Source organism: Chiloscyllium plagiosum, chromosome 2 (genome assembly GCF_004010195.1).
Source record: "Chiloscyllium plagiosum isolate BGI_BamShark_2017 chromosome 2, ASM401019v2, whole genome shotgun sequence".
Taxonomy (NCBI): domain Eukaryota; kingdom Metazoa; phylum Chordata; class Chondrichthyes; order Orectolobiformes; family Hemiscylliidae; genus Chiloscyllium; species Chiloscyllium plagiosum.
The window spans coordinates 27,712,782-27,740,547 of NC_057711.1; the positions used below are offsets into that span (position 1 = coordinate 27,712,782).

Consider the following 27,766-nt stretch of genomic DNA (forward strand, 5'->3'; position numbering starts at 1 on the left):
ACAATGGTTAAATGTAAATGGAAGTTTGTGATTGTCTAACCTGCTCTGTCTTTTAATCTCCTTTTCCAACATTTTTACCATCCTATCAACATGGCATGAAAAACTGATCCTAATGAGATCTACTTCCCTAGTATATTCTTTGAAAATGAGAATTTCAGAGGGTGGTGGTGGAGGGTTGTTTTTCAGACTGGAGGCCTGTGACCAGTAGAGTGCCACAAGGATTGGTGCTGGGTCCTCTACTTTTTGTCATTTCCATAAATGATTTTGATGCGAGCATAAGAGGTACAGTTAGTAAGTGTGCAGATGACACCAAAATTGGAGGTGTAGTGGACAGCGAAGAGGGTTACCTCAAATTACAACAGGATCTGGACCAGATGGGCCAATGGGCTGAGAAGTGGCAGATGGAGTTTAATTCAGATAAATGCGAGGTGCTGCATTTTGGGAAAGCAAATCTTAGCAGGACTTCTACACTTAATGGTAAGGTCCTAGGGAGTGGTGCTGAACAAAGAGACCTTGGAGTGCAGGTTCATAGCTCCTTGAAAGTGGAGTCACAGGTAGATAGGATAGTGAAGAAGGCGTTTGGTATGCTTTCCTTTATTGGTCAAAGTATTGAGTACAGGAGTTGGGAGGTCATGTTGCAGCTGTACAGGACATTGATTAGGCCACTGTTGGAATATTGCGTACAATTCTGGTCTCCTTCCTATGAGAAAGATGTAGTGAAACATGAAAGGGTTCAGAAAAGATTTGAGGATGTTGCCAGGGTTGGAGAATTTGAGCTATAGGGAGGGGCTGAACAGGCTTGGGGCTGTTTTCCCTGGAGCGTCGGAGGCTGAGGAGTGACCTTGTAGAGGTTTACAAAATGATGAGGGGCATGGATAGGGTAAAGAGACAAATCCTTTTCCCTGGGGCCAGGGAGTCCAGAACTAGAGGGTATCGGTTTAGGGTGAGAGGGGAAAGATGTAAAAGAGACAACTTTTTCATGCAGAGGACGGTACATGTATAGAATGAGCTATGATGGTACCATATGTGTTTGCATGTATGTGTATTTTTCTATGTAGGTGGGGTATCAATGGTAGAACCTGGGTTTTGGTATGGGGCTTGATTTGAAAGTTCCATCATAATTATAAAATGGGAAATAGATGTTTTGTAGCAAGAGGACTTCTGCTTAAAGTTCGAAATAAGGAAATGTTAGCAAAAACAGCTTGTTGTTGCATTGCACTTTTAAAATATTGCAAATGTCCTAGGGCACTTTTGCAAGAAAATACGCAGTTTGACACCAAGCTTCATAACATGATATTGCAATAATGGCCTGAATCTTGAAATTACATTTGCTTGGTACAGAGAATGAGAAAGATAAATAAATGTCTCTGAGAGATTTTTAATGGCCCTTGACCAACGGTCCAGAGTAATGGACAGGCCAAGTTGTGATTTGATGATGGTAGCCACACAGCTTCCGTGAGCATCTTGAAAGATGAAGAAAATGAGTGTCCCGTTTTTCCTGTCTGACAGGCTTAAAGTGATGATTCCACACATGTGGTATTGCCAATGTTGTAAAATGGTAGTGTTCTGAACATATATTTTACCCATGTAATCTAACATCGGGTGAACCTCTTCAAAGCTGCTGTGCTGTCCCTCTTTAAAGCCAAAGTGTCTCCGCTTTGCCAATGTTCCTTATTTCAGTTATTTGAGACCAGAGATTTGCCTGATGGTTCTTGGCATCACCTCCCCGCTTAAATGTTTCCCTTAGATTTGGGTAACCAAAATTGAGTAAGACTTTCGGTTCACATTCTCCTTGTTCCCACTGAAACAGAACTGACTGTAGAAATGTGCCTATAATTAAGCTTTATTTCCGCTTCAAGATTTAAGCACTAAAACTTTTCACCCACCCAGCTTTCTTTCGGCATCATTATCTTTTCCTTTATGATCGTTAGTGTACATGTTTCTCTTAGGATTTAGGCAGAGATTAGACATCAAATGATGCATTTGCATTTTAACTTTTTGTCCTAGAAAAACACTAAATCACTTGTAGAGATGACTTGATATGTTTCAAGTGGGTGCATGTAATAGTTTAAATAAAAGAAGTTAATCACTCAGCTCTGTAAAATTTACTTTTTGATTCTTCCTGCATTGCAAAATGGTTTCCATGTGTCAAAAGAAAAACACGGCAAATGCAAAATACTATGGGTACTGGAAATTTCAAAGGAAAAGATGGAAGCTCTCAAGTCTGGCAGCATTTGAGGAGAGAGAAAGAGTTAAAGTTGAAGATTGGAGACTTGTTCAAGCTCTTGAGTATTTTCTACCTTTTATTAAGGAAAATAAAGCAATGTCTAATTACCAAAAGATGCTAATTCTGAGATTTGGCTCATGAAGATGCTCGAAACTTCACATTTCCAACGAATGTGCATAATGTTTGCAACACTCAAGTTACAAAAATAGTGGTGTTGATAATCCTACAAAGTTCTAAGAAAATCTATTACTCATCAGTAATTTCCCATAGAATTGAAGAATCAAGGATAATTTTTTTTTCATCTGATGTTTTCTGGTACCCCTGGAGATGGTGACTATCAAGATGAATATTTTCATATCCATTTTGCTGTTTAATAGGCAGATAAAGGGAAATTTTAATTCTTTCTGTTTTGGCCTTTCAACGAAGAACTGCTTCCACTGGTTGCTTGTTGAGGATACACTGACAATCTGATGCCTGAAGGCAAGAATCTTGATTACAGAAGAAACTTGGTTAAAATCATCAAAGTTGGACAAAACATAGATTAGTAATTGATGCCGACTATAGGCAAGAGTATATTGTTTTATATAGTACAAAACCTGTGCATATGTACTTCAGATAGTAGAACCCCTGGCCTGTGAATACAACACTGGTAAACTACTGGAATCCTAATGTGTGTCCTGGTTAGTCTTCTATGTGGGAGAAAAGCATACAGATAGACTCCTCCAGAAGTGAAAGGAATGCTCTATTCTTGAATATTATTCTAGACTCTACATAATTGGGCGGTACGGTGGCACAGTGGTTAGCACTGCTGCCTCACAGCGCCAGAGACCTGGGTTCAATTCCTGCCTCAGGTGACTGACTGTGTGGAGTTTGCACGTTCTCCCCGTGTCTGCGTGGGTTTCCTCCGGGTGCTCCGGTTTCCTCCCAGAGTCCAAAGATGTGCAGGTCAGGTGAATTGGCCATGCTAAATTGCCCGCAGTGTTAGGTGTTAGGTATAGGGGTAAAATGTAGGGGTATGGGTGGGTTGCGCTTCGGAGGGTCGTTGTGGACTTGTTGGGCCAACGGGCCTGTTTCCACACTGTAATGTAATCTAATCTAATCTAATTACAGAAAACAAAGTGCTGGAGCTCACAGCTGGTCAGGCAGTATCCATGGGGAGAAAGTTTATAACATTTTGAGCCGAGATCACTCTTCAGGTTCCTCTTAATCCTTTCCACCCACCCACTGCTCCCCTCCTTTCACAGCCCACATGTTTCACTCGCAGGCCCTCCAGATTAACACACTCTGAATGTGTTATTTGTCACTGTCAAATTACTTGCTTTCATTATTTGTCCTGATTTGGATGACTGCTACAGTTTCTCTAAATGGATCTCAGGTTGCATGTGGCTTTAGCTGAGTTCATTTTCACTTGAGATTTTTTGCTCTGTTTTTTGCTCTGTGCCCTTCAGAAGGATTGCAAGGAAAACGGCTGTTTCTTATCCCAGATGCAGAATAACTTGCTGTATGTTTTATTATAATATTTCTGCCCTTGGTAGGTAAAGTTAATCAACTAGATCCTGTTGGATAATGATCAGGTGAAAAATTGCCTTGAAAAAGATGTAATTCTCATTCAGAAGTTAACCATGTGACTACCTATTTAAAAATTAAGATAAATAAACTTCCTCTATAAAATGTAAATGCATTGGAATAAAAGCTTTATGACACCATATTTTATATTATAAAATCTCCTTTGTAATTTTAATGAGGCTTTTTAGACTACACATCAATTCATAACTGAGCAATCCAAAAGGATCATTAATTGGTTAGCAAGAAAATCTGTTTAGGTTTTAATTATGTCCAGCATTCATTTCTAGTTTGTGCTAAAATTCAGCATAATGTTTGAGGGCTCAAGGATGTTGTAATTGTGATGACCTTCATTGTTTCAATTCAACATTTAAACCATTCAACTGATGCTATTATTTGTGTTATCTTTCCTACTTCAGTATATGTTGATAATGAAAGACTACATATATTTGGATGGATGATCAATTTTTCAATGTATAATTTGCACATCTATTTAAAGGTATACTGTGTACATACTAAGGAAGCTATTTAAAATTTGTAATTACAAGCTCACTCCAGGTAATCAGGAGGGTGGAACACTGGAGATTAATCTTCATGTTCAGAAGGTAAGCCAGTTGCTGATCTGAAATAAAGTGCTGCATTGACAGGAAGTACTTAGTGGTGAATATTTTTACAGCACGTTAAAATACCTAACAAATTAACAGAGCAGAAATGGGCTGAATATGGCATGTGTTCCAATGATTTGTTTATACTGTTCACGGTAACAAGCATGAATGTAATTTTTACCCTTCATTAAGGGTGGCAACTCAGCACTTCAGGGGGAGAAAAAACAACTGCCTATAATGCCCTGTATCCATTTCCACTTGTATCTGGTTAGACTGTTAAAACAAACTTGTCATAGCTCATTTATTTTTTTAGATGTGGTTTGGTCTCAGTGCTATATATCAATATTGAGAAAGATAGGCTTTGACTAATGAATAGAGTGCTGATCTCTTAATTACTTGCATATACATTTGTGGGTGTAAACATTTGAAACTTTAACCCAGTTTTGAGTCAATGGCTGACTTTCAGATTTAACATTGCTCCATTCCCCAAATGAAGATGAGAAAAGTGTCTTTTTTCAGATGTGACTTTTAACCTTTGATAGTCTTTGCTGCTGAGCATCCCAGCTAGTATATTGTTTGAAAATAAAAGTTAACTTGAAAGCCAAAGGTGAAAGTTAGATCTTTTACTTCTGCCTTGGAGTTTTTGGAACATTGCTATGAGTTGAATTTATGTACATAAGCTTTATCCTTTTTGAACCAATTCACCAAACTTCCAGCCATGCCCTTGGTCCAAGCTCATGGAGCTCTTTCAGTTTATTTATAATATATGACTTGTCTACATGTTTGTAGCATTTTAATCCAAATTACTCTCAATATCAACTTTAAATTGAATGAATGGTTTTGCACTCCTCCACAGAGCTACAATCCATTTGATTACTCAACCCTTCAGCTAATTAAACAGGTAAATAAAGTGTGTTTAATGTTGAGAATTGTAGCATTTTGCCACCACCTTCTCGAGGGCAACTAGAAATGGGCAATAAATGCTGGTTCAGCCATTGATGACCACATTCCATTTAAAAAAAAAGTCAATACAGGTTGGGTTGGTAACAATTGAAATATGTAAAAGATGCATGACTGATACAAATGTAGTAATTTAGCTCTACCTCCAACACAGTAATAATTCATCACAAGTCACGACACAGGAGTGCTAAGGTTTGACAATGAGCTGTTAAGGACATCCTTGGAGACAATTATGGAATCATACAGTAAGGGCTGTTGTGGCAGTGTGGTAGTCTCCCAGCAGGCCTGGGCTCAGTTCCTGGCTGCTCCAGAAGTGTATAATAACATTTCTGAATGGGTTGTTTAGAAACAAGAATCATACAGTACAGAAGAATGATAGCTCAGTGATTAGCAGAACTGCCTGTCAGCACCAGGGGAAGCCAGGTTTGATTCCACCCTTTGTGGAGTTTGCAGACTCTCCTAGTGTCTGTAGGGGTTTCCTCCTCTGGTTGATGTGGTTTCTTCTCCCAGTCCAAAAATGTGCAGGGTAAATGGATTAGCCATGCGAAATGCAGAGTTACAGGGATATGGTAGAGAGGTGGATCTGGATGGGATGCTCTCTGAAAGGTCAGTGTAGACTTAATGGGTTGAATAGCCTACTACCACACTAATCACGATTCTGTGATTTGTAAGATCCTTCACCCTATTAAGTCTGTACTGCCAAAGATACACTAAATCTACACTCTTCCCACCCCCACTCCCCCCAATACAAGGCCCACGGTTCTTAATTTTATGCCATTTCAAGTGTTTTGAATACTTTGTAAAGCTTGAGATTGCCTGGAAAGAAGTAAGCCTTTGGAAGGGGATGATACCCAAATCTCCTGCAAAATATTATACCTCTGGCTGATTTGTATCCTTTCATTGCTGTACTGAGGTTTTAGATTAGGTTATTATGTATATACAAGTCATTAGAGTGGGCTTGAATCTGTATTCTGCTTACTTTGAGGGAATAGTGCCACTGTTGAGCAAAGGCTGGCAGCTATGCAAGATGATGGGATGAGACCGGGACAGTGTGATTAATTTTGAATTGTTCGATGGGCAAAATGTCAGCCTAATGTGCTGTAAGGTACAATGCTTTTCCTATTTATTTCACATATACTTTGAAAGCTACTATCCTAGTTTTCAGTGCACCAAATGCTAAGACATGCTAGCTTTGCCACTTTCATATCAGTTGAATTCAGTTTCTGCTTTATAAATGTCAACAGCTCTGTTGACTTTAATTGAGACAGGACATGATTTGATCACTCAACTGTTGAGGGGGAATAAATTGTACAATGCAGAACATTCTAAACTGTTTGCCAAGCTGCGTGGTGCCTGGTGCTCATTTTCATTTTACATCTCTCCCACAGCAAACAAATTAAATACAATTCATTGAGACTTTCCATTGCTGCTTTTAACCAGTGTTGACTGGGAGTTCCAGTTCAGTTTTGATGACTGGAATTAACACTCTGTGCTACACTTTCCACTGTTCTGTAACTCAAACCAGAATGTGGGTCAAAACACTGTCCAACTACCTTAATGAACTGTGCACCAGACATAGGAGAAAAATAATCATAATGTGTACTGTTTGCACTAACTTGGTTTTATTTCATTTGGTTTGTTAGCAATCAGGTGAGAATTAATTGGCATCTTTTTCATTTAAAATAATTTCTGGAGCCAATTTACCATAAACTTTGGTGAAACATGAGATTTGTACCTGCATAATATTTTCCCCAATTGTTTTAAATGATGCACCTTTAATTACAGACTGTTACACCATTTCTACTGTGCAAAGACTGAAATTGTTATCTTCAGGCCTCTTCACAAACCCAATTTTCTCGATCAATTCAATTCTTATCCTGGATTTAGTGTCTTAAGCTGAGCCAAACTGCTCATGATAGCATCCTGTTTGGTGTGGGAGTTAGCTTTCAACGCCATATCCAGTTTCACAGCTATCTACTTGTATCTATGTAAAATTTGTCTATTTCTGCCATTGCCTCAGCTCATCTGTAACAACCCTCATTCATGTCAGTTTTATTTCTGGACATGACTATTCTGGTGTTCCTTTGCATAAATTTAATGAAAGCCTAAAATTTGTAGTCCATATTCCTCCTCGTCATACTCACCCATTCGCCCTTGCTTTCTCCATTGGCTTCTGATTAGTCAAAATTTTGAATTTAGGAATCTTTGTTTTCACATTCATCCTCGTCTCTCTAATCTTCTCAAACCCCACAACCCTCCAAGATGTGTATTTCATCAATCTTAGCTTCTTGCAAGTTCTTGTTTTTTTTTGTGTGTGTCACCAACAGCAGTCTTTCTTCATCTGCTTGTTCCCTAAGTACTGGAATTCTCTTCCCCAAACCTTTCCAACTTTGCCTGTTCTGTTGCCTTCTGTTAAGATGCTCCTTAAATATCTGTCTGGCCAAACCTTTTTTTTTTTGCCACTTGTCAGAACACCTACTTGATGTCAAACTTTTTTGGCAACACTCCTGTTGAATCGCCTTTTGGAGGTATCATGATGTTGAAGATGCTATTTAAATGTAAGCAGTTGTTGCAACTAACAACTGCTGCAGTTGTGGTAGTGGGTTACATGGGGATGACTCGTTACTACTTGTGCTAAGAGTGTGAATGTCGTTTCCAAAGGAGGGTATTCGTTTGTAGTTGAGTTCTTGTGCGTAAAACAAATGGCCTTTGAAATTTAGAATCCTAGAAAATAGGAGCAGGAGTTGGCTAATGAGTTCTTCAAACTTGCTTTGCCATTCAACATGATCATGGCTGATCATCCAACTCAGTATCCTGTTACTGCTTTCCCCCATATACTTTATTCCTTTTAGCCCTAAGAGCTATAGCTAGTGCTGGATTTCATTCATTACACTTTCATATTCTGGTTTTACTGAATTAATTACAAGAAATCTTGGAATTCACTGCCAAGTTACAGGGCTTGGAGGATCCTTGCATAGCTCTTTGAGAGCTGGCATTGGGCACAATATCTCCTTTTGGAGTGAGAGGTCCAAGAAGCAGAAAAGGCTCTTTGGCCCATTGAATCTGCGCTGGTCAAAAACAAGCATCTAACAAGCTTCAGGTTTCCTGTTTTTGTGAAAACATCCTGCCAAGTTAATCTCAGGTTTATTTTATTAAGAACTCAGTTATAAACAAAATGCAGGGGTCTTTTTTTTTTTGAGCTCACATTTGGTATATCTTCTATTGATTTGGTTGTGGGGGAAAAAGAAGTTGGCACAAACTAATATCGAGACATCCAGGGTAAGAGAGGTGCCTGAGGGAGGGGCTTGCATGGTATATAGTGTCAGTATTTAAATACAACTTGGGAAGCAATCTCAAAAGATTCTGTGTGCCATCAGATTTCTGTCTGTCTGGGTCAAGCTGACCCACCATTGTATATACAGTGTTTTGGGAGTCTGCTCTAGACTTTTGTTTCTTACTTGAAGTGCTCTTTCATGAGTATATTAGTGGAAAAAAATAAATCTGGAGCATTCATATGACAGACTTGAAGGATAATGTTATCCATCATAAGCGGACTTCCAGGAATTTACACCAAGTTATCGTCAATTACTCGTTTAAGAGCAGAAATCCAATTTTTGAACGGGGTGTTTTTGTTTCATTGTTTTGGTTGTGCAGACGCTCTTCCACCATTTAAATTTTGGATGTATTGATATCCCTTTTTATGGCAATTAACAATCAATTTTCAAACAATGCATTGTTTATTCAAAGCACAGTAAGGCTTGAAACTCAGGAGGAATTCTTCATTGAGCTAAGACAATAGTAAAGAATATTTGACATTTTTGTCTGACCGACTATGGGGTTTAGTCCTAGACACCAGATGTGATAGTTTCCAAGATGAGGCAAACTGGACATGGTTTGTGCGATGGCCAAATCACTACCTTATTTTCATGAATTTAAATTTGACGCACGTTGTACCTCCCAAATCTTAAATGTTCTGCTCCAGCAATTTCTGTGGTCTGGTATGCATATACTGCTTCTGGTTTTCCATAGAAAACTTCATATTTCTGGTGTTTTACAGGGAAGCAGGTATTTAATTGCTGTCAAGGTATTTTAAAGCACAACAAACAGCATCATAGACAAGTTGCAATGTCAAGAAGAACAAAGGAAATTGTAAAGCAGTCCAGATGGTTCTTTTTTAAAACAAGTGTTGCTTTGGAAAGTAATAAGTTGAACACCAGTTTATAAAAAAATCCTATGAACCAAAGAACAGGACTGTTTGAATTTGGAATAATTATAAGCTAAGGAAACATCAAACATAAACTGACGAAGTTACTTCTGTGTAAATTCAGCATGTTCACCAACTTTTGCAGATGCACCGCAGAAAGAATCCTGTCCGGGTGCATAACGGTCTGGTATTGCAACTGTTCTGTCCAGGACTGAAATTACAGAACAGCCCAGATTATTACGGAAGTCAACTTCTCTCTATGGACTCCATTTATACCTCTGTCTGTGTTGTGGAAAAGCTGTCAACATCATCAAAGACCCCATCCACCCTCATAATGCTCTTCTACAACCTCTTCCATCAGGCAGAAGATACAAAAACTTGAACACAAGCACCAACACGTTCAAGAACAGCTTATTTCTTGCCGTTATTAGACTGATGAATAACTTTAAACAATGCTGATCTTGTTAATGTTGACCTTGCTTCACATACCACCTGTGCAGTGTAACCTGTGTGCCTCACTCTATCTAGGCTTCCTGTGATCTGTACATCCTTGCTTACTATGATCTGCTTGTAAAGCTTACAAACAAAGCTTTTCACTGTACTTAGGTACACATGACTACAATAAATCAAATCAAATGTCGTATATTTTAAGGAAGTATAAATGAGCAAAATTTACTAATGTTTGGAACCACAGAGGAATATTTCATTTCTGTTTAAAGGCTATTGTAAGAATTTTTAATTAGATTGTAAAGTTTCTGCAGGGCTCGTGAACTAGATAATATGGTATCACCGTGTATAAAATAATGTGGGGAAGTGATTGAGGGTAGATGATAAAGGCAAAAAGGCATGACACCAAGTAGAAATGGTATTTATGTGTGCGATAGTGGGTGTAAGTGTTGATCAGACTACCATGTTGATAAGTTGCTGTTGAGATGTTTGCATGCTCACTGAGGGACGTTTTAAAGACAACTAAAATTGATAGTTTGACTGCCACCCAAAATCTCAGGACCAGTAGGGAGGATACAATAGTACCTTCAAACAGAGTGCAGCTCCCATCCCCCAATACAAATCACATCACCTGAAAGTCAAGAACATCCGACGTAATATTAGGATAGTAGTGTCAGCGTACAGAAGTGAAGTAGCTAACATTTCTGTGAAGTAGCTGATATGCTGGAGTGCATGACAAAGCAATGCTTCAGAATGGATTTCGCACATGCTTAAATACTTGGCAAAATGTTTAATATGGCCTGATAAGCAAGAAGACATTTATTATAAACGATCAAGGCACTGACATGTAATAAATAGAGAAATTGAATATAGGAAGTGGTAGAATGGAAAGGGGTTAAATTTCAAGTAAAAAGATTTTGGATTGCAACTGTTAAATGCTAAGGATGGAATAATGCTCAGAGAATGATCCACAGGATGGGTAAAGATGAAGGGAGAGTTTTTTTTTAACTTCACGCATAAAATGTTGCTGTAATTGTAGGTACCTGAATGAAACCAACTTAGAAATGAACAGCACTATGTTGATCAGTTAGTCTGTGTGTAATCAAGGAATTAGGGGAATTGTTTTATTTTATAAATAACAAAAAAGTTATTTTAAGAATTGGTTATAAATTGTCATTAAGATATTCCCTTCTCGAAGGGACACATTGTAAAAAATATTAGATGTTTATTAAATATATTTTGGAATAGGAGTAGAATTAAGTAATTAAGAAATGTTCTGCATGCCATAAAACCAATTCAGCAGAAAAGTTGTTTGCTTTCTTTCTCTGGAAGTACACAGCCTCTGGCATCATATGGATCACTTGCATCAGACTATCATATTGATTTTGCAACTTGGTCAAGTGGAATCTGGTGTTTAGAGAGAGCAAGAAGGTGTTCTTCACTGAATGTCAACAGACCTTGAGTTGGGCAAAGAGGGAGGGGACTATCTTGACCTTTTGGTACCTGCCCTGTGTTCATTGGATAGGATGATTCAAAAGGGTGATATTAAAGCATAAACTACCAGCCCTGGAACTTAAGCATATTAATGAGTGCTCAGAGATGAGAACAGTTCCAGAAGAAAAGGAAGATCTAAGGAAAGAGTTCCCTAATACTTTGGCTAGTGAGCAGGACACTACAGTGTACACGCACACTGCCTAATGTCTGTTAGGAAGACAATTGGCCAGTGCGACTACAAAGAGTCTGGGACCTGTACAGTACAAAACCAAAGGTTTTTAATTTGTACGCATGAGGACTGATGCACAATGAACTGAAGTAAGGAAGAGAACATTAATGAATACAGCATGAGAGGAAGATGTTGATTGGTCAGTTTTAGCTGAAAAATTGGCAGTTAATATTTTCTGCTGCATCTCAAGGCCAAATAAGTTTCAATCAGCACCCTCCCCTCATGTTGGACAAATTGATCTTCCCTGTCTAACTATGGTTTCTTGCATGTCAATCCTAATGAGTCCTAATAAAAATTTTCAACTTCATGACTATTTTTAGCTATGTTTTGAACTATTAGACAATCCATACGGTGGTCAGTCTTTTAGTTAGTGGAAAGTCATTGACACACCATGTTGGCAGATGTCTTGGTAGAAGTAGGTACAAGTGGGACAGGACAACAGAATACAAAAGGAAGACAGCATATGGAGCGACTTTTACCCTTTAAATGGTATTGGCATAATTATAACTCATTTAGTAAATTTGTACAAGATACGAAGTGCATCTTTATACATTTTCCTAACTTTCGTCACAACTTACCAGGAATTCACTGTTGCACAGAGGTATAGTAGTCCCTGCAGCTTAAACAATACTCTTTTAAAATACATTCAGACAAAGCGTAAAACATTATGAACTTCCAACAAAGTTAACTATCTGTAGGTCAAGATATCTATAAGTATCCATAAGTACAGCAAATGAAATGCATAGGAGGAAAGATTTTTAAAAATGTGCTGTTTGGACCATACAATTTCTTTGACTTTATTCTGATCATGTACTCTAACATTTTTTAGTCAGTGTGGTGCTGGAAAAGCACAGCAGGAAAATCGATGTTTCGGGCAGAAGCCCTTCATCGGGAATTCCTGATGACCTGCTGTGCTTTTCCAGCACCACACACTTGACTATAATCTCCAGCATCTGCAGTACTCACTTTTGCAATTATTTAGTACAGCCCTTATAAATTAGATACTGCTAATGTGTGTCTGATTGGTTATCATTAACTGTAGCTTCATTTACTCTGGAATATGCTTTCCTTGTTATTTTTTCATTCATTGGTATTTTGTATGCTAGTTATGAAAGTTTGACAATGTGGGCTGTATACTGTGTAGCGGCTCTGACAGTTGGCCTGTTAGAGCTCTTTGAAAAGTCTCAATGATTATTGTTTTAAGTACTCTATCCATCTATGATGCAAATTGAACAAAAATATTTAAGATTTTTTAAACCTACCTTACTGGCAGACTGCTTTGTGACAATGGGGAACATCCCAGAGAAACTCCATTTGAATAGAACTGTAATTTTGAACTTGCTTGGAGAGACAGTGACCCTGCAATCACATTGTCTCCACATGTTGAGGAGTGGGAAATCTTTCAAAGAAAGGAGTACATGTTGGCTTCAGTCGTTCATTTAGGAGTGACACATTAGACTTGTTAAGTAGCAAAAGAAAATAGTTAGTTATTTTGTCCTGTATTTTCGTCAAGATATGGTGCCTCAGTGGTTAGCACTGCTGTCTCACAGCACCAGGGATCTGGGTTCGATTCCACCCATGGCCAATTGTGTGGAGTTTGTATGTTCTCCCTGTATCCATGTGGGTTTCCTCTGGGTGCTTCGGTTTCCTCCCACAGTCCAATGATGTGCAGGTTACATGGATTGGCCATGTTAAATTGCCCCAGAGTGTCCAGGGATGTGCAGACTTGGTGGATTAGCTATGGGAAATGCAGAGATATGGCGATAGAGTAGGGTAGCGAGGTGGATCTAGATGGGATACTGTTGGGAGGGTCAGTTTATACTCATTGGGCTGAATGGCCTGCTTCCATACTGTAAGGATTCCAGTCCTGTAACATTTCCTTTCTTCAAATAATCTGGAAACACTAATTTTGTTAATTTGTTTTCTGTTCTCTCGCTGGGATGTGAGCATTACTTGCAAGGCCAGCCTTGGTAAGTGGTGAACGTTCCATCACAAACATTACTCGAGTCTTGAAAATGGTGAACGATCTTTGCAGAATTGGTAGACCAGTCACTGACCTGTTCTTGTAACAACCACATTTATATGGCTGGCACTGTTCAGATTCAGCACAATGCTAACCCCAAGGCTCTTGGTGACATTGGATCTCACAAGACCATGATTAGATTCGCTATTGTTCAAACTAATCATTGCCTAGCACTTTTGTGGTACAAGTTTTACTTGCAGTCTTTCAATCCTGAATGTTGGCCAGGGCTTATAGTGTGTGCGTGGACTATTATGGTATCTGAGGAGTACCTAATAATGCTGAATATTGTGTATTCATCAGCGAACAACCTCTTGTCTTGCCCCATGATGGCAGAGATATTGATACAATAGGTGAAGATTGTTGGGGAGGGGACACTGCCCTGTGCATCAGAGGCAACATGTCTTGGGGCTGAGATAATTGCCCTCCAACAATCATAGCCATCTTCCTTTGTGCTTGGAATACTCCAAATGATATTTTCACAATTTTTCCAGGAATTATTGATACTAAACCTGGTTACTTGCTGTCAGATGTCCAGGACAGTAACTCTTGCCTCACCATTTGAATTTAATTCTCTATTTTATGTTGGTCCCAAGGTGACTCGTTCTGACAGCACTCGGAGTATCATGGATTTTGACCTTCATTAGTTATCTTGACTTCCAATTGCAGAATTTGAATGTACAGTGGCATATTTGGGGATTTTTTACTAGCAAATTAACCTGTATAATGTAAAAGGGCCTTGAGATTTATGTATGGCAAATGTAAATTTGAGGCACATTCAGGCTTTTGAAGGATTCTCATTGATATCGGAAACTACAACTTGGAAATGATTTGTCTTCGAAGAAGCTAATTATTGAAAATAAGTGATTGTCAGCTGTTGAGACCTAATATATGTTTACATACATTTTATTGCTGATTTTGCTTGTACTGCATTGATGTATAAATGCCATATTCTTTAAGCCTTGTGTCAACATGAAAATATTTGCACTTGGTAAAATAGCTGACCTGCAGTAGTTAGTTAATTAAGAAACACCCTTATGCATTCAGCATTACCTTTTGTGTTAATTGCAGGATTTACAGTTTTGTATGACTAAATAGAAATTTTCCAGCATAAGTGATTTATGACTTAATAATTAGCAAATTCAAACGCTTCAATAACATAAAATAGTAAGGATGTAATTGCAATAAATATTCACCAGGATGTTGCCTGTGCTAGAGCAATTCAGCTAGTTAGGCGGAGTTATTTTCCTTAGAGAAGGCAAAGGTAAGATGGAATCTTAATGAGGTGTACAAAGGTCTCAGGAGCTTAGATAAGGAGAAACCTTTCCCCTTTAGTAGATGGAGTTCAAGGTTTTAAGGTGAGGAGGAGGAGGTTTAGAGAGGTTCTGTGGAAAACAGTTTTCCCTTGGAGGGCTGTGGATACCTGGAATTTGTTGCCTAAAAGGGTAAAGGTGAGAACCTTGATACTTCAAAGAAGTATTTAGATAAGAACCTGAATGCTAAAGCATTTCAAGTGATGGGCAAAGAGCTTGAAAATGGGATTAGAATAGATGAATATTTTGATGATCAGCATGGACATGGAGTGAAGGGCCTCTCTTTCTGGTGTAAAATTCTACAACTCTCAAAACTTAAATAAATCTTTTTCAAAATTTTATTTCTTTTAGTGAGCAGAATAATTGCCGTAGTGAAATGCTAGTGTTAAATGGACATTTTTATTTTTCTTAATTTTAAAATGAATCTGGTTTCTTTCACTGAAGATGCATAAAATGGATGTAAGCTGCATCTAATCAGGAGTAAGAACAGAAAAAGAGATGTGATGGCAGTTGAACCCAGTTTTTTTTCAGGTTACCTCAACTATGTTGTGTTTTCCCTGGTGACTATTCTTCCCATTAGGTGCTTATTTTGGAGTAAGTGCACTGAGTTGCTGCTCTGAACGTACTGGTGAATATTCATTGCATGTGATTATTCATGTTGAACATGTAGTTGGAACATTGTTTCTAGAAAGTAAATGCCTGCTATGGGACATTTCAAGTTGTGTTGCAGTATAAGTATGTCTGCCACACTGAGTAGTTTACCACAAACCCAGTGCATCCTGTTGTGCTCTGTTCACATTGCATATGTATTTATGCATTCAGACTACTTAAAACTATGTATCTGTGTTCAAATCAAAAGCATCAGATGGATGCAAAACCAGTTAAACAAAGATAGTGCAGAGCAGATTATAAGGAATAGTACAGAAGCTTGAAAAGAGAATGGAACTTGCCTTAAGAGAAATATGATAAATTTTAAGTTAGGAAGAGCGAGCATTTAGACTCAATGTTTACCGAGCCTTGAGAGAGACACTTGAGGTACAAAAATGAATCCAGTAAATGTCATTGAGGCTGGGGATGGGGGGAGGGGGCAGAAGAATGTGGAGAAGAATGTCATGGGGTGCGGGTTAATGGGGTGTATCATGGTGCGCAATAAACTAGGGCTTTCAGCTTTTTCAGTGGGTGGGGTGCCTACTGTAAATTAGATGTTCTTTTATGGAAATCATCCTGAGCATTCAAAACTTCAAAGTGGCAGTAATAATTGTGCAGTGGGACATTTTAAAAAGGTTATGTAAATAAAAGCTGTAATTGCAGAACTTCAGAAATGGAGGGTGGTAGCACTGAAGAAAGGAAATTCTAATTATTTGAACATTCTCACTGTTTGAAACTTGTGCCTGTTTTATTTAGCAGTGCAATATTTTTTTTCTTGGGTATTACTGTATTGTGTTTGAATACAGCACACCTTATTTGACACACTTCTTAATTTATTCACTTTTTCTTCTGGGTACATTTCACAATGTTCCATTACATTGCTCCACCCATTTGTGTGTCGTCTTATGTGTACTCTAACTGCAAAAACTTTATAAGACTTCTGTCCAAGTGATTTTAAAAAAAGCTAACTCATGAAACTTTTTGAAGACCATAATTCCTATATAATTTGACTGACTCAGAGGAAAATAATGTCTCCAGACTTATGTTTTTTTTGACAATTCATGTCATTTGATTCTTTGACTTTAATCAGATTGAAGATTGAAAATGTCAGCTGTGGCTCAGTTGATAGCATGCTTGCCTTTGAAACACAAGGTTCTGGATTCCAGTTTCAATCCAGACTCGAGCACCAAAGTCCAGGCTGACACTCCAGGATCATATAGAGGGAATGTTGAGCTGTTGGAGATGTCATCTATCGATTGAAGTTTAAAAAAAAATCTCACAATACCAGGTTATAGTCCAACAGGTTTATTTGGCAGTACTAGATTTCAGAGCGCTGTTCCTTCATCAGGTAACTAATGATGAAGGAGCAGCACTCTGAAAGCTAGTATTTCCAAACAAACCTGTTGGACTATCGCTGAAAATGTGTTGCTGGAAAAGCGCAGCAGCTCTGATCTCCAGCATCTGCAGTCCTCACTTTCTCCTGTTGGACTATAACCTGGTGTTGTGAGATTTTTTAACTCTGTCCACCACAATCCAACACCGGTACCTCCACATCTATGGATGAGATTTTAAATTGAGGTTCTGTCTGTCAGCTTGATGCGGATGCAAAAGACTCTGTGGTATTATTTCACAGAAGTGCAAAGGAGTCATGCACAGTGAATTGGCCAGTATTCATCCCTCAATAAACATCAGAAAACGCACCACAGATCATTATCATGCGGCTGCCTGTGGGAGTTCACTGAGCACAAATTAGCCACTGCATTTCCTATATTACAACAGTGACTGTTTATCAGAAAGTGCTTCATTTAGCTGTAAAATACTTTGAGTTTTCCGGTGGTCATGAAAAGCACTAAACAGAAGTTAATCTATTTTTGTAAAACTATCCAGGCAATTCCCAGGACTAGCTATTTCTACCTCCATGACATTTCCTGACTCTGGCCCTCCTCAAAATCATCTGCAGCTAAAACCCTAATGCATGCTTTACCTCCTTATTCCAGTGCTTTCCTGGCTGGCATTTAATTATCTGTGCTCGAACGTGATGCCATCCAAAATGTCTATGTACTAACTCATAACTAGTCCTCTTCACCCCCCCCCCCCCCCCCCCCCCCCCCCCTTATTTGCTGATCTACATTTGCTCCTGACCTGGAAATGCCTCGGTTATGGTATTCTCCTCTATTCAGTTAAGTTAATTTAAGGTAAGAACCATGGTGGGGAAGTGTATTAACATGTGGAGAGGATTGGCTAACTAATAGGAGCTAGTGAATTAGGACCAAGAGAGCATTTTCAAGATGACAACCTGTAACTAGTGGAGTGCCACAATAATCTGTGCTGAAGTCACAATTATTTGTGGTAGATATTAATGACTTGGATGAGGGCAGGACATGTACTAATAGCCAAATTCTGTGAAGATGGGTTGGTGAAGTTGTTACTCTTTTCCATGGAGAGGAGATGGCGGAGGAGGAAATCTGATGTAAGTTTTCAAAATCGTGAGCCTGGACAGTGGCTGGGGAGAAACTTTCCTGCATGTAAAAAGATAGAGAACTAGAGGGCATAGTTTGAAAATGTTCTTCTAAAGAAACAAATGAGAGGCAAGAAAAAATTCACACATAGTTAGGATCAGAAATGCATTGCTTGGAAATCTGTTGGAGGCAGATTCAGTTGAGGCAATCGAGAGGGTAACTGCATGATTAAACAGAAAATTTTCTGGGCTATTGGGAAAATGTAGGAGATTGGCACTGAGCATTGTCTTTCTGCAATGTACTACACTGTGGTGTGTTTGAAATTTAATTCCATATGTAGACTTTCTCAAAAATGGCACTAAGTTTTAATTAACTCTGCCAAGACTGTGTCACCAGTATAGTCAAGGACAACCATGTACTGCCCAGATAATGACTACTTGGCCAGGAATTAGACCCAAATTTGCTTAAAATCCAGTTTAAGAAAACAAAAACTTATTTCAAGCCACCATGCATTTTGCACATTTATACATTAAATAATGTCCCTCCACTCATGATTTCCTCTTGACTTGGTCAAGTGCAGTCCCATGCAAGTGCACTCTGACGTAACTATTTTGGACAGTGATCATCGCTACCCAGACAGAATATTGACGTTGTTCATTTCTTTTCTAAAGCTTGGCCCCGTTCTTGCCGAGTTTAGTTTGGTTGACATTAACTATGTTTGCTGTTTTGTCCTCAGCAGCTGTTAATGTGAAACCTTGTGTTTTGGGTCAGTCATGTAGTTCACCAAAACAGCCACTTGACACTACTCCAGTAATTCTTTCTTTAATCTGACATGGGACAAAGCACTTGTCACCTTTCCAAATTCATGTTTGCCTCACCTTGTATTTTGTGCTCAGTAAAATGGGTTTACAATTCTTTCTCTTTACTAGCAGTGGATTAAATGATTTTAATATAATTATGCATTAGGTATTTAGAAAGTCCAATGTACTCCCTCCCCTGAAGGCACATGGATACTCAACACACTTCAGCGTTCAGTGCTCAGACTGTTATCTCTTTTATCTTTAAACACCACACTCGGGTATTCTGCAAATCGAGGCCTATTTATTTATGTGCCACGTGATCTCCCTTACACCCCACTACTACAAAACACAACAATAACTCTTAATTCTGGTAGCATGACCTTCTATCACTTGACCATTTTTGAAAATGGGGTGACTTTTCTAGCACAGCTTTCCCACCTAGATTAAAAATTAGGAAATTATCAGAAAAAGGAACAGGAATTATTGAAAGCTGTCAACTCTGGAAAATACAGATGACCTTTTGTTTCACACAATGTGAGCATTGTCAGACACTTATTTTCAGCTCCACTAATGTCCAATAACACTTTTCTAGGATCCATGTGATGGTAGTCTGTCTGTCTCTGTCTTCCCCTTTCAAGATCTTTTCAACATTTTACTACGATTGAAAGAATGGAGTCACATTTCTTTATTGTGTTTTCCCCTTTCTGGCCTATGAGACTTACCTCCAATCTTGTTTTGTGGCCAATGCATTTTAAACTACTTGCCAACCTTGAACCATTTTTTGCTGCAAATCTAAGTTACGTTTTACCTGGTCAGTTTGTTACCTGTTTTTCCATGTGATATTGCACGTTGACCTTAAATTTCAAAGGAATTCCTTTAGATATATTTTACAGATTATTAGCAGTTTGAACTGCAAATCTCCCATTCTCGTGTCATTTGTGCCAACAAAATGTGCAAGTTCTTTATCGCGTGGTTTGTGTTTTTTGTTGCTTTGAATTTTGTTGCAAGTTGAAACACTGCATTGTTGAGTAACAGAACAGGCTGCCATTGAGTTTTTTTGTGAACTCTTGTGGGTTGATTTCCATATAGGCTTTTATTAATGATAGTGCTCCCTGGTCAACTCTTCCACAGCGGTTTACAGTTAACCCTGATATTGATGACAATGTCCTGAATTACTGATGTCCCATGTCCCCACAGTGCTGCTCCTCCATAAACTCCAAGATTAAAGGTTCTTGGAAACTTCAAGCAACTTCACAAATTGTTGCTTTTTAAGTGTTTCCAGCATTACTATGGAAACATGGATTTGATAAATCTCACTTAATGTATCAAATTATAACATTTACATAAAAGAGTGCATTGCGTTAATTGCTCAGACATGTTTAAATTCTGTGTGTGAAGTGAAACAGCAGTGACTTGTTCATGAGTTTGATCTTGTGGTCTATGAAGAAAAAATGCTATTTGCCTATTATTGCCGACCCTATTATTCCGATGTAACATTCATAAGTTAGATGCAATTAGTATCTTTTTGTAAAAGATTTTTTTTGGCAACTGATGAGCTTAAAAATCTTAATTTGAGGTTACAAAATTAAATAATTGGAGTGGGAAATATCCAATTTTTGCCTAAAAATAGTTTGTAACAAAAATGACATCATTGAGGGAAAATGCTGACATTTATCTGGAGGAATAGAAGTTTTAACCCCAGATGGAGCCATAAATGACACTACTAGTCAGCTGAGTTTGATGAGTTAGGGTTGTTGCCTGTTTGAATTTAGCAAGGTCAGAAATTGAGACACCCTGTGTCTATTTTTGTCTGGCAATAACTTGCTTAATCATCTTTTGGTGCAAATCCATGTCTCATCAGCCAATCTTGGGCACATTTTGGCATGCTGAAGGTTGATCTTGGATTAATTTACCTTCCAAGTTCAAGGAGACTCTATTGAGATGAGTATGGAAGAACTTTTAGTTAAAAGTGTAGCTTTTGTTTGATCTGAGTTGAAAGATAAGTTCAGATATTGAATGGAAGGCAATGTAAAACCAATATTACAGCTATATGGATTTTTAAGTGCTGTGTTTATGGCTGTGCAGGACTATTTTATTTAATAGTTAAACAAAGAAACTTCAGGTGGACTAATACTTGTAAATTAATAGAACACTTGCATAAATAGCTTGGTACGTTGCAACAGGAAGTATGCATTTGCTGTCAGATGCAGTTTGTTCTGCCTGAGAGAATGGGTGTTAATGCTTGTCCTCTGGAACCAGTCCAACTTAAAGGGTTTGACTAAGTGAATTTTTACTTTGTGTCAAGCTTTAACTTGTGGGAAACATCACTATCATAACCTTGTTTGGTACATACTGGCAAGAGAAACATTTCAAGATTAGCTTGAGCAGTCAAGCTTTTTAACAAGCTTGAAATTTTGTTTGAAGATTCTGTGAATGGTAGTCCAGCACCCAGAAAGGTTAGCCTCTCTATGCTCCGTACAAATGCTGACTGGCCTGCGTTTTTCTGCATATTCTGTTTTAGTTTGATTTCCACCATTTGAGGTTTTAGTGTTGCTTTTGTGATCACTGTTGGGAGTTGATGGTACTTGAACCTGGGTCTTCTGGCTCAGAGGTAGAGGCACTACCCAGTCACCACAAGGGCCTCTATCAATTCACTTTTTCATTCTGGTTCCAAGATTGTAGCCTCTGTGATAATTGTGGTTCAAAATATGCATTGATACGTTCATGGACTAGAACGTGGATCTTGTTTCCTCAGTTACCCATCAATGCACCAGTTTAAGCCATCAGAGAAAAACTAGTTTTAATGGTATTTGTGCTAATTAATTGCTACTATTTTATTGCTGCATCACATTTCTAATGAAGCCATCTCTACCTTCAGGTATCTCTGGAAGTGTATCCCCAGATGTCTGTGAAATACATTCTTAACGTGACAGAAAATATTGTTACTACAAAGAACTGTGCCACAGAATAAAGAAGGAAAACTTATCCCCATTGTTTCTGACACACCAACTTATAAGTTGGTGAGGCAGAGAACAGCAGCTTGGGGAAAAAAAGTGGGAAAATTGCTTCACCTTAACATTCAACTGGTCATTGCTTTCCTTGGGAACAGAATCTAAATCATTAGCAGAGGCCTGATAGCATGTTGTGTCAATGTTATCATGGCTGGGAAGCTGCCACCTGCTAAAAATCTATGTGAAAAAAGGCAAGGGAGATCAAAAGTGACCCAACACAGATAGAGCTGTGGATGACTAAAGCAGCCAGGCTAGTCCAGAACTGGTAACATTTATGTGAATTAACTTTGTCTCATCATCACAGTGAAGCTGATAGGATGGAATTCAGTAGTAGGAATAATTAGTCATTACAGCAGAGAGGGGCTTGTCAGCCAAAATTAATAGCTCTGTGAATACTATTTGGGTATTTACAGCCTGTAAGGTAAATTAGAATAATTTGCGTCAGTGTTTGACTTGATTTAACAAATTAACATTGAAGCTTTGCATTTCTAATATTGGCTTAGCTAGTTTATCCAGTGAACAGCTGTTCCATGTGCAGCAAAAATAATCCTACGTTTGAACTTTATTATTTCAGTTGTCTATTAGTTAATCCTGAATGTGGCCGTATTGGAAGTTCTGCAAGTGGCCTTTGTGTTGCTGCCAGAGATTTGCAACAGTCACCACTGCTTCATTAGATATTTGTGGGGACTAGATCAGTAAAACTGTTTGATTAAATGTTCCACTAGTATTCAAGTTGAAGACTTTTGCATAATGATAGATAGTTTGCCAAAATATTGGATGGTGTGTGATGAAATGTACCTAAGAGGTCATTGCTTTGAAGAAGGCATAGAATTGCCATGAAATGTCTTATGCAGCAACATTAGTGAAATAGTTTACCACTCTTCAAATTATTTTGAAAATCAGATTAATATTTATATAAGTCTCAGTATTATTATTTCTAAAAACTTGTGTCCTTGTGACTTGTTGTTCAAAAGAATTTCTGACCATTTTTAGTATATTTTATTCCAAAGAAATGATCTTCAAATGGATTTTTTTCCTTTCTGCAAATAAGTGTTAATGAGTGATTAAAGAAAATATTTGGTTAACCATATTTCACAGACTTCATTACTAGCACAAAAATGTAATATTGTATCATTTGTCAATGCTAAAATTGCTTTTATAGAACATAGATTGTAGACATTCCAATTAGTTAGCTCTGAAAGTTCCTTAACAAATATTTGCATACATCAAAAGCTTATTACATATGTACTCTATTTCTTAATTCAGCAAACAATAGTATATTAATGTTTAAATTTTTAGAATTACTATATTTAAATTTTATCTTGGCACTTTTTCCTTCACTTGTAAATGAAAAGCAGTTTTAAGTGCTGTTCACTATAAATTACCCTTTTCTATCAAACTGACATGGAACAGATTTGCTCAGTTGCTTATAATGAGGAGAGTAGGTTTAAAATGTTTGCATTGTCTGAAATTGGGATATAAGCAATTGAAATTTGTTTCGTAGTTTCTTGAGAGAAGTTAGACTAAGCTTTGAGAATTGAGCTTCACTTCCACCCTGGTTAAATGCAGATGCAAACTGCTTTGTCATGCAATAGAACAGTATTTTATGTAGCAACCAACTCTGTTAGTTACTGTTAAACACATGACAGTCATGTGTTACAATCCCAAAAACCAGTGACCAATGGCTTATAAACAGATTTTTTGATTTTCTCCCCCCCCCCCCCCCCCCCAACCATAAAAAAGGAATTTCATGGTGAAATTTCAAGTTCTAGGACTCTTACTGTAACAAATTGACTTAAAGCAACTTTGATTAAACATTACCTGGCAAGCAACTAATACTCACAAGTACAGAAAATTAAATCCATATTCATGCTTTACTGCAACCACTGACCCTACCCTGCATGCCAACGCAGTCTTCATAGTTTACGGTCTTTAAATAGTCATATCCATTGTCAGCCCCAAATGAATCACGTCTTCTCATTTTGTTGAGTAGTAATGTTGAGTTATCATCGAAAGGGACATCCCACAGTTTTTAGAGAACTTCCAAATCGACTACAATGGACAAGTCCCACTTGATTTTTCCTCTTGTATTCACCAGCACAAGTAACTAAGAATCTTGAGATTGCCATGAGATACATGATCTTTGACCTGAGACTGACCGTTGTCCAGTGTTCTGCTTGGTGGTTTGCTGAAGACTCTGTGTCTTTTCCACTTGGTTAGCTAAATCCTTTTGTATCTGCAAAATGTCTTTCTGTTCAAAAACTTGAAGATTACAAGTCTATGTTCCGTTAGTCAGTTGCTTCTCCTTTTTGTTTTCAGGTGCACTTGCTTTGTACCTTGCTCCCAGTAAGTCTCAACCTGGCCCCTGTTCCCATGGTAACCAGATCACTCAGGCATGTTGGCAGGCAGCGTTTAAAATAAATTGCATGACTACTTTCATTCCTCCATTTTGCCTTTCCGTGGGGTAATGTAATCTGTATGACAGTTTAGCTCGGAAGTAAAATCAAGCAACCGTTGCCTAACATATGATGAACGGCTGAGGATCCTGGGATTGTATTCATTAGAGATCAGAAGATTGAGGGGAGATTTTCAAAAAGAGGTTTGCATGGTCTTCGAGGTGGACAGTGACACGGCAGAAGTTACAGCTTGATGTTTTGTGTAAAATGAACCTGCACTCTCTAACTGTGGCGCTACAGCTTGGGATGCCATTTGCTATGATGCAATGAACTGAGAGTACCATTTTCTTTACTTTTAAAAGTTGACAGCTGAACCATAATTTGGTAAGAACTGGTCAGTTTGATTTAAAGGGAACTTTTTGTATCACCAAACCTGTGATTTGGTGGCAAGGTAATAGTTGTTGATTCTGCAACATCTGATTTTGTAGCAAATTGGAAACCTCACTGGCTCCTTTACTGACATCAGCAAGCTCAGCGAATAAAATTTAGGAACAGGAAACATACAAATATAGAAAGTGAGAGCTGAATTGGGTGATTTGGCCCTCTGTCATTCAGCATGGTCAAAGTTGATCCACTATCTTGATGCATACTCCCACTCTTTCCCCATACCCCTAGGCTGTTTCATCTTCTAGAAATTTATTCCCTTCTCTCTCAAACATATTCAGTGAGTTTGCCTTTACAACTTTGTGTGGTAGGGAATTCCATAGCTTTGCCACCCTCTGGGGGAAGAACCTTCCATGTCTCAGTCCAAAGTAGCCTGCACATATCTTGGGCCGTGATCTGCTGTCCCCCCCCACCCTCTAAAACAAAGCTAGGGGAAGCACTGTCCTTTCACCCAGTCTGTCCAGCCCTTGTATGTTTCATTGAGAGCCTCTTCCCTTTCATTCTTCAAAATTCCAGTAAATTCAGATTCATTTGACCCAATCTCTCCTTATATTACAAACCTGCCATCCCAAGCATCAGTCTGATGAACCTTTGCTGGAGTCTAGCTATAATAGGTATGTCTTGGGTAAGGAAACTAAATTTGGTGGACCTCTCACTACAATTTGCTTAAATAGCCCTTTCTCATTGCAGAATACGAAATCTAGGATAACCTGGCTCTGAGTTTGGTTCCTTAGTGTACTGGTCTAAAAATCCATCTTGTGTACATTCCAGGAATTAATCACCGCAGTATGATTGTAAATGTAGCTTGCCAATTCTATGTGTAGAGTAAAATTGCCAATGCTTAATGGAGCACCCTTACCGCATGCATCACCAATTTCCCCTCCCTCACTACTTCTGTTTGCAAACCTATAGGCATCTACTAATGTTTTTCATCTTTTTTGTTTTGCTTCTTGGTTCCACCCAGACTGATTGCACATCGGGATTTCCCGCGTCAGTATCTTTTCTCACTGTTGTACTGATTTTCATCTTTCATTAATGATACCATCTCAGCTCCTTTTCCATTTTGACTGTCCTTCATAACGATTACATATCCTTCGATGTTCAGTTCCCAGCCTTTGTACCCTGCAGACATGAATCTGTAATCACTATTAAATTATACCCTTGTACATCTACTTGTACTGTTAATTCTACCTTGTTGCAAACATTCTGTGCATTCGGATATAGTGCCCTTACAGTTGTCTATTTGACGCTTTAACACGTCTGTTTTTGTACTCCTTCATGATTTGCTGTCCACGTTGCTTCCTCTGCCTCTACTCTTGCTGTCTACTCTTCTACTTTTCATGTATATTTTTGTTTCTCTCTGTCTCTCTGCCCAGGTCCCAGTTTCCCCCGCCACTCAAAATCCTCAACAACTGTATTTGTGTATGCCTCTTTGAAGACATTGGTCTCTGTTCTGCTGGGGTGCAACCTTTCCAACTTGTACAGGTACCACCGAAACTAAATTTCCTTCTCCCACCATCCTCCGGCCATGTATGCGTTCAGATTTTCTCTATTACTGATTTCACTCGCATGTTGCAATCAGAAGATTACAATCTTTTGAGGTCCAGCTTATTAATGTATTTCCGAGTTCCCCACATTTTGACTGTAGGGCCGCACCCTGCTTTTTGCCTACATTGTCATTGTCCATGTTAGTATCTAGTGGTTCTCCCTCTCCCTTCAGAGTGGCCTGCAGTTGCTCATTGGCATCCTTGCCCACCAGGGAGCCAACATTTTTCATTTGCAGGTGGTATGTGCAGCAGCAGAAATATTCATTTGTTCCCTATTGACATCAAGCTTTACCAGTTGCTTTTGTGATTTGTCTATATTTTTGCAGCATCTTTAAAGACATGTTTCTTCTTCCTCAGGCCATGAAGCTGAATCAATCCAGAACCAATCTTTGCATTCTCCTGAAAAAAGACCCCCAGTCGAGCCGACCCCACCCCTTGTGGGTATGCCACAATGACTCCAAATGCTGTTCCAGATTCAAAATGTAAATCCAAATCATTCTGCACGCAAAGGTGTTCTGGACACCAAAGGAGTAATCCACAGCTGAGCAACCTTACCATGACTTACCCTTAAATTAGTTGCTTTACCTCAGCCCTTATAATGGGAACGTTACCTCAACCACTCCTCTTGGTGATGCTGACTGCCTGTCCTTGGGCAGGGGGGACACCTCTCCTCTCCTCTCGGTGAAGCTGACTGGCTGTTTCGGGGGGACCTCTCCTCTCTGTGACGATCACTGCCTGTCCCAGGGGGGACCTCTCCTCTCGGTGACGCTCACTGCCTGTCTCAGGGGGGACCTCTCCTCTCTGTGACGATCACTGCCTGTCCCAGGGGGGACCCCTCCTCTCGGTGACGCTCACTGCCTGTCCTGGGTTGGGGTAACACCCAGTATGGTCACAAGTACCATCTCCAAAATGTATTCCAGTTCCCCAGTGACACATGAAAGGGTCATGAAGTAGTTGCTTCACATGACCTGCTCTTTTCATCACCGAGACATCAACTGAAATCCCTGTAGATACAGGACAGCTTTTTATAGAAGGCAGGAAGTGACAATGCCTTGTATTTTGAGTTTCTATCCTCCCTCTCTCCCCCCCCCACCCCCACCTTCCAATTATGGACCACATTTTGTTTTTATTTGTTTTTAAAAGACACGCATGATTATCGGATGTAGATAGTGACTTGTTAAAATTCCCTCTTCACCGAACAGCCGGGTTGATGTATTGCATAGATCAACACTGTGGTAAATTGCGATCATCCCCTTCCCAATATCTTGATCTAGTTTCCTGTCCCATAATCTAAATTAATTCATGCAACTGTCCTTTGAAATAACTTAGTTAACTAAAATATTGGAGTTGTATGAAACACTGGGGGCATTGAAAAAAGGATTTACATAATTTCACTAAG

General features: G+C 38.8%; 1 protein-coding gene across 2 annotated transcripts in view; it reads left to right on the top strand.

Annotated features, from left to right (window-relative positions):
- Nucleotides 1-27,766, top strand: part of LOC122557914 (erbin-like) — a 183,357-nt gene that overhangs the window by 57,967 nt on the left and 97,624 nt on the right. Inside the window, exon 3 of one of the 2 annotated variants that reach the window (XM_043706137.1) lies at nt 26,197-26,305. The exons of the other annotated variant lie outside the window; for it this stretch is intronic. The gene's annotated coding sequence lies outside the window, so the exon portion shown is untranslated. The remainder of the gene's footprint in view (nt 1-26,196; nt 26,306-27,766) is intronic. 2 annotated transcript variants of the gene reach the window in all.